The following is a 12254-nucleotide window of genomic DNA, read 5'->3' as shown; positions in this document are numbered from 1 at the left end:
GAACTGCTTTTCGCCATAGGCGACGTTGCTGTAGTGGGCGGGGTTTTTGATTGACAGCGGGTTACGACCAATTACGTGGCTGTACACCGCGCCGTTGGAGTCTCCGTGAAACTCGGTGTTTGGGCGACTAGTGGCGGCGTTACGGACAGAAGATTGTAAAACGGGTAAATTAAGCTCTTTAAAATTAACATTTTCATGGAACTAAACACTTGTAGCTTGTTTTGGAAAGTTTTCTCAAAAACATAGACGCCTAACAATATCAGGTAACCGGCTGTTAAACTAAATTATGGCTAAATCAGTTTAGCAGTTTAATGTTTATAGCAATGAGTGATGTCATACCCCAGTTGGACTATTAAATGATAATAATGATCATTACCAAGTTACTTTACCGAAATAATTACCAAAATGCCAAGCTAACCAGAGTGTTAGTGTTATCCTGAGTGACACTGAGACTTTAGCAACCTGAAGGCGTTAGTACACAATAGAAGCCATAATAATTCATAACTAGAGTGATTAACCCCTTAATGCCAATATTGGAATTCACGTTTTTCTGTTGGTACAGCAGTTCTTAGAGGCTCACTGGGTCCAACATTGAAAGCAACATTGAAATTGGTGAAACGGTTTGGCCACAGCATTCAATTTCTGTATTACACATTTTTAATCAAGTTTTTGGTCCAAAAAAGTTACTTTTTTGTCAATTTTATATATTTTCATGAAAATGTCATGCTCTGCTCATCTTAACTCCTGGTGAAGTGATAAAAAGGACCATTATCTCTGTAACTGCCTACAATAGCAGTGCATATTTTCATGTAGTACACCTTTCGTTTTGGTTCATACCGCCAAGGACATTAAGAATGTAGGCAGAACTATATGTCTGCAAAGGTTTCCGGGGGGACCCATTATATGCACGGATTATACAAGTAGTAGAAAGTTCGGTTGTCACAGCTTTCTGAAGTTATGGCCAAGTGTTAAAAGGTGTTTTAATCTGTCAAGAAACACTCCAAAGGAAGCTATTCCCTCCCTGTGTTATTTAATGCAGCCAGTGAGGTTTGTGTTCTGTTTCTATATGTTATTTGGTATAAGTGAAGTTGAAATATTGCATTGCTGCTAATGTCGCTAATAGGCACATAGCTAAACCTTCATGTAAACCTTAAGTTAAACCGTTTCTAATACAAATGGATATTTGTATGCAATTTCGTCATATATGTTAAGCTAAGGATATATTAATGTGGTTTAAAACAAAGTTAAAGGTTCATATTGAACAAGGCCATCATTGACAAGGACAAAGAGCTAATTCATAATGAATAAATAACCATTGTTAGTTCTAAAACACAAGAAATATTTCTTTGTATAAGTTTACATTTATTTTATAGTTAAAGGGTATTATATTGGAGTTTAAATAAGCCATTTATGCACAATTGTACATTTGTTTTTATCTTATTGACTTTTGTTTGTGTAATTCTGTATTACAGTTCTCACGTTTAGGAATAAATCCTAATCAGTGATGTTAAGAACAGTTGTGCTGTCATCATTATATCAGAGGGAGGCACAATCTCAACAAATTACCATCAACATTTCTATTATCACCTCACACAAGCACACAAAACACACACAAACTGTGTGCTATCTAAGATCTTTTGGTACTTTTCAATGGGAAGTTGCTCTGTATTAGACTAAATGAGTGTTTCCCTTAAACACAATACATACATGCATGCATGAACACACGGCGCACACAAACAAGAAGATGGAAGATGAATGCAAGCTCCAGCTCATCTGGCCAAATCAAGCTTGATGGAACTCGATGTATATGGCTGTAGAGAGAGTCTCATGGATCTTGCAACAGGATGGGGAAGAGGCCATCAGGAATGTCTGAACAATTCAGTGTGATAAAGTGAGTACTGTTAAATTTATTTTTTAAGCTGTTCACTGTTCTCTCCTTTTGCATCTTCATTTGGAAGTTAAATGGTGAAATCAGTAGGGAATATTGGCTTTAATTACGGTTGACCTGAGCTGTTTATACAGTTCTACAGTACTTGCCCTTTTTTACCAGCCTCATTAAAATCAAATGCTAAATATGGTAGTGTACTGAACTATTTTACTGGCGTCTGCACAGATTACCTGCTTTTAATTGGTGGCTGCTGTTCATTTCCATTCTTGCATCAGTGTCACGAGTAAAGCACGTTTCTATGTTTTTTTACTCACTGTCCATTTTCATATTAAAGCATTCCCACAAACGTACATTAACGTTTGCTTTGTGCTGTACAGGCTGAGTCCGGCTGGAATCAACTTCTTGAACGAGTATTGTTTTGTCATGAAGCCTGCGGTGAAGGCTTTAAACATCCTTTAGTCTCAGACAAACACACACATGGAATGGCTACTTCCTGTGATCTTCTGGCTACAAGCAAAATTCAGAAGAATGAAAGCTTCCTCCAAGATGTGTCTGCCACTCATCAGAGACATTCAGGATGGTGGGGTGATGGAAGACCTCGAGCTAATAGCCACGCCAATCCTTCTGCCACAGTTCAATGTGCAGCTTAAGAGTAGGCATTCATGAGCAGACGATGAGTTTGTCCATACATCTGCAAATATATATCAAACACAAAACACGAGAATCCTCTGACTGTAGACAAACAAGACCTTGTAGTATATCCTCATAGTATTTAAAAATGGCGATAGGGTTTTTATTGTACCAACATACCAACCACTTGCATCTTTAGACAAATGATATGAAAGACCATGCATTGTTTTGTTTTGCACAGGTGATTATGCTACACCCTTGTGGCCAGGATTTACTGTTATTTTAATACAGAACTGCCGCAAGTTTGAATAAAATATCAATTGATAATAGATATATTTAAGTTTTATTAGGTGCCTAATAAATAGTGTACCTTAATGTGTCACAAACTCCAAGTTTCGTCCTTTGTGCTCTGCACATCACCACATGCAATCATACAATAACATCATGGGCATCATAATTTTGTCTACTTAAGTGGTATAAAACTCTCCTTGAACAAATGACACAGGATGATGTGGAACAAGTTGGTAACTAAACTGATGGCTTTGAAAACCAGCTCCTGCTCAATCTGAACAGCAAGTTCACAGAGTAATAATAATAATTAATAATAACAATTCCCGCTGTTATGGATTTTTGTTATGTAAGCAGATGTGCTGAGCCTTCTAAACATTTATGATACCAATGTCTTCCTCATTTTATGGTCTGAGTTAAACTAAGAAGGGGAATGTTTCCATTTTTTTAAATTCAGTTCCACTTTTTTTTTCCAAGCCTTTCATTGCTACTGCTTGCAAAATCTTCATTGTTGTCACACAGATATATTTGACTGTTATTTGTTAGTATACTTTATAATTTTTAATTTCAGTTTTTAATTATATTAATTTCATGTTTTTCATTTCATTTAGTTTTTTTGTTAATGCTCTAGGAAAGGTGACAGGTGGAACCAGACACTCGCAGATGAAGCTAGAGTTAAGAGCATTAATGCCAAAAGGATGATCCAAAACCACGGTTGTAATACAGAACCTGAGAATCAGAGATCCAAAACTGAGTAATGGTGTGAGACAAAATGCAAGGTCATAAATAGAAATTAGGTCATACATGTGAACAGGTTAACAGACATGAAGGTCCACTCAGCATGCAGTACAAGGTCACAGTACTTCACAAGGAGAAGTGAAAAAACAGACTGGTTATATAAACAGTTTAATAAGTGAAATTGATTAGAAATCTGGAGAAGCTGAACAGTGATCCTGAAGAGTCCTGATTCATGTGAGGGAGCAAGGGGTTCTGGGAATTGCAGTCTGTGAAAGGCGGCCGTGTTGGCTGTAGTTTCACTACAAGTGGCAGCACTTATTTTTATTCTTTATTCTATTTAAAAATATCCAATGTTCAGTTCATACTTTAATTGAATTGTTGATGCACTTTTGTAAAAAGCTGATCGGAAATTAAAAATAACGTTTTATACACGCCCAACACACAGTAACTTTTATTATATTCAGTCAGTTTTATTGAGTTATACTTTTTTTGTTGACTTTTACAAAAGTAGTTTTACTTTTACTTTAGTACAATTTCACCATAGTAACTATCTTGCTATCTTAGCAAACACACAAGAATATAGCATTAATCATCCTATGAAGATGCGCCAGAAACATCTAAGAGATGTGTGCTTACCTTAGACTTCTCCTACCTATCAATTTAGCATCAGTAGTCTGATTAAGGTCAGAAAACTCCATGTTCCAAGTTGAAACGTCACTAGAACTTGCATTATTTTTCAAGATTTCATTAAATTGCAAAAGGGATGCAAACATCCATCCAGAGGACACGTCATATTACCAGTTAAACTGAAATACAGAAACTAAGGTGTTTACTTGCCAACACAGTTAGAAATAAAGACAATCTGCAGGTAAATTTTTCATTCATCAAGGTACAAACAATGTAAATGTACCCTCAAAGGTACAACAGTGGTTTTAAGGTCAAACCATGTACCGTAAATATGTTTTCCCAGAGAACAAGTACATAAGATTAGACAAGACCAAGAGGGGCACTACCCCAGTGACAGTTTCATAGCCTTATTTCTGAGAGCGTATGCAATCTATGTATGCTTGAAAACATGACCCACTGGAAGCACTTGGCACCAGATGGCCACACATTTATTCTTGTTTACATATAAAATGGTGTTCACTGTGAAATTACTTTTAAAATGGTGAAGGCAGAGTTGGTGGGTGAGCTTATTATAGTAGAGAGCGAGGTTCTAATTTGCTGTGACATAGAAATAAGAAGAAAATCTCAACAGCTTGTTGGATCTCATGCCTTTTTTAAGAGGAAAATATACCAGAACAGCAAAACCTTTCATGATCTCTCGAATAAAACATACAGTGATGTGTGTAACGTTTAAGAATGGCAAGGAAAATGTAGGTTTGTTTACTTAGTCAGACGTCCGTTTGAAATACAGATGTTTGAATTCCACCCTATTTGCATAAACCTTTGCCTTGATTTCTACCACATTATACCCTAACCACAGTATAACCACGATACCCTGAGGAACATGTCTTTTTTCGACAAATGAAAGATGTAGAATGGGGGAATGAAGTGCATATAAATGTGTCGCTTTATTACCCAGGTGAGTGAGGAGAGGTGAAAGTCTGTTCAGGCACGGATTGAGTGTGAGATTCAATTTCATGCACAGACACTTGCTTAAGAAGGTGAAGCTGTGTCAGATTGACCGGAGGGGCTGGCGGAGGGCTCTTGTAATTTTCCACGCTCTTGACTTGGCTCGTGGGCCAGCGAGTGCGTTGTGATGCTGTATCACCAGAGTCGTCACGTGAACACATGGCTGTGTGTTTGCTTGTCCTTCTGGCAGTGAATGCATGAGTTCTTGCATAGATTAAAAAGAACAACAATCTAAAGACCAATGTGGTATCTTCATGAAATAACTGGGAAAAAGATCTGAAAGGAAATGGAAATATAAACAGCTTGTGTCACCATAATTAACAAATTTGCTCATATCTACTGACATTATTTTGGGTCAGAAGCATGTTAAATTGTTAGCATTAAGGTTTTGGTCAGTATCTTTTAAAGCAGAGGTCATCAATTAGATTTGACCTGGGGCCAGAGTCTTGCAGAGCGAATACTTGTTGGGCCGGGCCGCAACATACCCAAGTAGTTTATGTATCTATCACTGAAAGAAAAGACAATGTCACAAATACACATCAGTGACATGAATCTAGAAAACGTATATTCTAGATATATATAAGAATACCTTATTGAGTGGTTTGTATATCCAGCTTCAGATCTCTACATAAAAGGCAGAATTTCCATATGTGGCATTAAGTCTAGTAGAACAGTACATATACACCACAGTTAGCCAAGGGTAGGCATAGACCTACTCAGATTGATTGCAAGCCAACCCAATCAAGTAGGGAAATAATATTTATTAAGATATTTGACAAATAAGACATTTGATTTATGTGAGAACTGTCATTGTATTATGGCCAAACAAGATAATTACGCTCTCCTAATCATTTTTTAATAGGGGCAGTATAGTCCTATTGTCCAGTCCCAAGCCCTATCTTAGTTTCTTAGTCATCCAATCATTGCTTAGTAATTGCTGCTATCCACCATTGCCTCAAATGTTTAGTTATGTTAAACCTGTGAGATTCCACCACCAATAGAATGGGTTGGGGCCCGAGAAAACTTGCTTTGGTGCTGCATCTGACCCACAGGTTATTTATTGATTCCAGTACCTTGTGGTGTGTAAATGCCTTCCATAGTCTTATTAATTTTTAAATGCTAATCATAATACATGCTAATCAGCATAAGATAACAATCTTGACCAGCAGAGCTTTTTTCTTATTTTATTTCACATAAACACAAGACAACCTTAAAAGCTTAAAGGGCTCCACCCCCCCCACAAATAATCGTAATTCATTTTTACATGTTAATCTTCTGATCACTCTTTATCCCTTAAAGTAAAAAGGACACTTTCTACTGTACCTTTAAGACTGATACGTATATGTAAATGATCTCTGTTCTGATTGGTTGTCTGTATTGTGCCTCATTTGAAAAGCAGATTAGGCTTAAACACTCTGTATAACTTCAGTGTGAATAAGTGGAGCTAAATGGCTGTAGGCTAAGTAGATGGATGCTTGTGTGTTGGTTGTTTTGACATCACAAAAACACTTAATTCAAAATGGGCCATTTTTAGTGTAGTGCCCATATCTGGATTTTATGCACTGGGAAGTAGTCTGTACTTGAGTGAGGTGTACATGAAACATCAACACTGTTTTAATACAAATATAAACATCAAATTCTTATCTCAGAAGAAAAATTTCCAAGATGTAGACTCTTTAAAATAGCTAATCTACTAAATAAAACTGATGAAAGCAGATGAAATGGGATTTCTAATAGCACTGTTCAGACTTTGTTTCAGCTCCATAATTCCCCTGATTAAGCTCTGAACTCTTTTCTCCATAAAACAGACGTCCTCTCAGGGAAACATGAAAGAGTCTGCCTTATGCTTCCCTTGTTTGTTTAATTCTACCCATTTAAACCACTTTGGAGGAGATTAGCTATAACAGGTCACACCGGCGAGTTTCAGATGGAGGCCGGGGCCTGCGCTGGCTTTCAAAACAGGCAGACTCAAAGGATAGGCTGATGGCTTATGCAAATTGACCTTGAGGATGTCAGTAATTTATTCTGAGGAAGTCATCTGGGCCACAACCTCGTTCTGGCCTGCAGAGGAAGCGATTTTTTGAGACATAAAGAGAAAAAAATAAACCCAGCAAATTATGTTCGGGGGATTATTTTTTGTGCTGCTATGTCCTTATGCTAATTGCGCGAGCGCTTGGCATGTCGGTTTTAAAATTGATTTTTAAGGTCTGCGGCTTCTATGGCTTTTATGCAAAATGAAGCTAGGAGAACAAGCCGCTTAAAATTGACCCCAAGGTAACTTCAAAACACACGTTTTTAACTTTAACCCAAGGGACGCAAATGAACTTGAATAATCCAACCTGCTTATCCCAGAGGCATATGTGCCTTTGTAGGCATGCCTATAAGAATGATGAAACTTTGGGTAGGTTTTTCAAAGGACTACTGTCTGATGGAGAATTTCAATTAGCTTACATCCCACGTGAGATCAGTGGTTCAAAGGTTTAGCATCTACCAGTCCAATAGGTTTTAAGACATCCAAATAATGGATTTTGCTGCTAATGTGTGTATGGTGTGTATGCATAGAATCATCACTTTTGCTCAGGTTGCTGGTGTAGACTTCTAATAGTGAGTTTATATGCATGTGCAGAATATACCTACTTATTTTTGTGTTTATTGTAACCCAAATTCTATCACAAGCCTGTGGCTGAGAGTTTACTGAATATAACTGAATGATTGTGTTAACACATCTAAAACTCTCACTTCTATTGTACATTAACCGAATAACACAAGTATTGTACTCAAATATTTTAGATGTTGGCATAGCGTAGTGGGTAATACCACTGCCCTCCATTCAGCAGACTGTGGTTTGATTCCCTCCCAAGAAATGTATGCAGGAATAATATGGATGGTCCTTTTCTTTGGCCCAAAGAACACAAAGTTCATTATATCCATAAACAATCTGAAAAGGTGACTTATCAGTACACAGTACATGTTTCTACTGCACGTTAGTGTAGTTCAGATGAGCTTGAGCCCAGAGGAACTGGCAGAATGTCTGGATCTTGTTGATGTATGGATTCTACAGCATAGTCGTAACTAGAAGAACAGTGTTTTTTGTTAACAGTTTGTCAATAGTGAACCCATTTCTCTGGATTCCTGAATCTTTGATAATGAATGCTTTTTTATATCTAGGCATGATTGCATCACTGGTTCTGTTGCTCTTTGAACATTTCACAACATCCCCAGTCTTAAATTGACTCTGTCTCAGGTTCTTTAGAGCCCATTGAGCCATCAATTTCAGAATGAGGGTTTTGTTTACAAAAAACAGTAAACAAGGTAAAACATAATATTTACTGTCTTACTTGTTTTTCATTTCAGTACATGCCAAACTGGATTTACAAATCATTGCTTTTTGTTTTGATTTGCATTTCACATTTTCACATCTTTTTGAATTGAGGTTTGTGTATAGTAGCAAAACAGTATGACTAGCAATAGCAGAACTATTGGTTTTATGGTCCTATATAGAAGACTATATTAAAGGGTCTTTAAAGCAGATGTTCCAGCATAGAGAAGGCTAGGTAACTATACAAAGCAAAATGTATGCATTCAGATGGTTCTTTGAGTGTACAACATGTAGGAATCTAACCTAGCCTGTATGATACTTATTTCAGCACTTTGTGGATGTGTTTAAGATTAAAATCAAAGGTTCTGAAATGTTTTTTACATAAACATATAGCTCTAAGAAAGACCTTTAATTGGTATAGAATGTCTGCATTATAGCCTTTTTCTGACTGCTAGCTCAAATCCGATCTAAAAAACACATGCAAATCATATTCAAACCACATTTGAGGCTCAAATCAGGTTTCAAAATGTCTTTTGCATCACTTGCAAAATGACAAACAATGATAAACAAGCTTTGATTCAAGAAGAGCACCAAAAATTAAAGCTAACGGCAAAGAGTTTGGTGAATAAGATGATGCACCCCCATCTCTCCTGCAACCACATTTTAAATCCACATCACTAGCATGGCTACACTCAATTTCCAAAAGTATTCACTCACCCATCCAAATAATTGAATTCTGGTGTTCCAATCACTTCCATGGCCACAGGTGAACAAAACCAAGCACCTAGGCATTTAGACTGCTTCTACAAACATTAGTGAAAGAATGGGTCGCTCTCAGGAGCTCAATGAATTCCAGCGTGGTACCGTGATTGGATGCCACCTGTGCAACAAGTCCAGTCATGAAATTTCCTCATTACTAAATATTCCACAGTAAAGTGTCAGTGGAATTATTACAAAGTGGAAGTGATTGGGAACAACAGCAAGTCAGTCACAAAGTGGTAGGCCAAGTGAAGCAACAGCATGTGTGTCTGCAGATGCTGAGGCGCATAGTGCGTAGAGGTCACCAACTTTATGCAAAGTCAAAGCCACAGACCTCCAAACTTCATGTGGCCTTCAGATTAGCTCAAGAACAGCATAGAGGGCTTCATGGAATGGGTTTCCAAGGCTGAGCAGCTGCATCCAAGCCTTACATCATCAAGCACAGTGCAAAGCATTGAATGCAGTGGTGTAAAGTACAGCCACTGGACTCTAGAGCAGTGGAGACATGTTCTCTGAAGTGACGAATCACACTTCTCTGTCTGGCAATCTGGTGGACAAGTCTGGGTTTGGCAGTTGCTACGAGAATGGTACTTGTCTGACATTGTGCCAAGTGTAGAGTTTGGTGGAGGGGGGTTATGGTGTGGGGTTGTTTTTCAGGACTTGAGCTCGGCCCCTTAGTTCCAGTGAAAGGAACTCTTAATGCTTCAGCAGACCAAGAGATTTTGGATAATTTAATGCTTCCAACTTTGGGGGAACAGTTTGGGGACGGCCCCTTCCTGTTCCAACATGACTGCACACTAGTGCACAAAGCAAGGTCCATAAAGACATGGATGAGCGAGTTTGGTGTGGAAGAACTTGACTGGCCACCACAGAGTCCTGACCTCAACCCAATAGAACATCTTTGGGATGAATTAGAGTGGAGACTGTGAGCCGGACCTTCTCATCCGAACATCAGTGTCTGACCTCACAAATGCACTTCTGGAAGAACGGTCAAAAATTCTCATGAACACACTCCTAAACCTTGTGGAAAGCCTTCCAAGAAGAGTTGAAGCTATTATAGCTGCAAAAGGTGGGCCAACATCATATTAAACCATATGGATTAAGAATGGGATGGCACTTAATTTTATATGTGTGTGAAGGCAGATTTTAGAAATATAGTGTATGTAGTTACTGACACTTACGTTATTACCACAGCAACCCATGATGATAGACTGGTGATGTCTGGATACAAGAATCTGATCTGATCACTTGCAGATAACAGTGTGAACAGTCGTCTGAAAAGATGTGATTTTAGAAACAAATCCAATTTGCCTGCAGTCTGAACACAGTATGTTAAAGTTTTATTTATAAGGTTCTTCACACACACATAATATTCAACAATAAAGTAACCATCCATTAAAAGGTTCTTCTATGATGCCACTCCAACGAACCTTTTCTTTTGTCACCTTTATTTTTAAAGGGCAGTTTTCCTATTCAAGCTGAATACTACAACTCAAAGTTAGTGGCCTCAGGGTGTAATTTGTCCAATAACAATGGACCAAAATGTGACAGTGACCGGCAAAGAATTCAGTGAATCGTTGAACTACTTTTTGTCAGGCCATGCTAATAATTACGCTTCTGCAGAATAAAAATAACAGAAAGATACATGGAAAGAACTCCAATCTGACTTGGGGAAACCTCTGCTCAGAAACTACCCACATTCTGTTAACTACCCACATTCTCATTATGCTTTTGCCCTCAAATCTGTTCCAGCGCTGAGCTCAAAAGAGAACTCATCCCCGACTTAAACGTGAATGGCCTTAGACCACCATTAGCTTCTCATACCACGAGCCAGGACTCTCAAATGAGGATAAACAATTCAAAAGCATCCTGCGAAGATTACTTACTCTAAGCACAGCAAGGCAACAAACTTCTCCTCCTCTTCAGTGAATAGGAGGAAAAATGACAGGATTGAACTTCTCACCTTCTCCAAGGGAAAAGAGCGAAGGAAGCGATGAAGAAGAAAGAACGGAAGAGCAAAAGAGAGAGAGAGGCCGCTGGCAATTCAAACCCCCCCCCCTGCTGTTCTTGACATGGAAACGCAGGGCTGAATAATGAGTTCCCCCGTAGTGGTAAATCTCAAGTACGAGGATGTGTTCTCAAACTGCCGTTGTTCTGCAGGGTGGGTTACACATCTTGTATGAGCCTTGCATTTCTTTATTTTTGGTATCTCTATTTAAGCTGCCTTTTTTCTTTAGTGGAAAACAGACTTTTCTAATATGAAACAGAGCTACTTTAGGTCTTTGTTTCCAGTTATTTCTATTAGTGAGGCTGATGATCAGTTATTGCTAATTGTAAATGTGCATTATATGTAATCCAGGTAGAAAAAGCTCAGTGTTTGTATAGTTGGCAGTTAATTAGAAACATCTACCTTGTACCTACTCATTGGCCATTTTATTAGATTTAAGGATGACATGATAGGAAGGATGTCACAAAAAAGCTAAAACCCCAAAGATTGAATAAGCCTATATTTTATTTTAAGGCCTTACAAAGACATTTAATATGAATATGAGTAAAAGTAAACACATTATTTTTTGTGTTCAAACAGTTTGAACAGCAGCAGATCAACAGAGAAAGTGTAGACATACCATTTGTAATCTCTGCTATACCCATTATCAACAGGGAGTATAATCAAGAAACTCCCTACTAAGTTTGATATTATTTAAAAAACATGGCATCCTGCTTGACATGCAGAATACAGCAATGCAACAGCAGCAGAAACAAAGAAAGTCCTACTTACTTTTTTCGTTTTCAGCTCAGTATTTCCTGAATTTCAGTTTCCGCAAAGAAGTTTAATTTTGCTGCATCAGAACAGGTCTATAGGTGTACTTCATAGTCTTACAGTTACTGACTACAGCCCATCAGTTACCCTCATTACCCGTCCCTCAATGTAAAGGGACCACTGATGTGGTATGGCTTTGCTTTGCTTCACCTTTTATTTGTATTACACATTTTATT

The 12254-nt window shown here is 38.0% G+C and overlaps 1 long non-coding RNA gene across 2 annotated transcripts; it reads left to right on the top strand.

Annotated features, from left to right (window-relative positions):
* Positions 1–131: 131 nt before the first annotated feature.
* Positions 132–2845, top strand: LOC108426179. Of its 2 annotated transcripts, none has more exons than XR_005129206.1 (3): positions 132–164; positions 1473–1891; positions 2266–2845. It is a non-coding gene; the product is annotated as an uncharacterized LOC108426179 (long non-coding RNA). The 2 variants fall into 2 exon arrangements; XR_001857754.2 differs by lacking the exon at positions 132–164 and adding an exon at positions 669–1047.
* Positions 2846–12254: the final 9409 nt, after the last annotated feature.

Source organism: Pygocentrus nattereri, chromosome 20, assembly GCF_015220715.1.
Source record: "Pygocentrus nattereri isolate fPygNat1 chromosome 20, fPygNat1.pri, whole genome shotgun sequence".
In the NCBI taxonomy this organism is placed as follows: Eukaryota; Metazoa; Chordata; class Actinopteri; order Characiformes; family Serrasalmidae; genus Pygocentrus; species Pygocentrus nattereri.
This window is presented reverse-complemented; position numbering and strand designations above follow the sequence as displayed.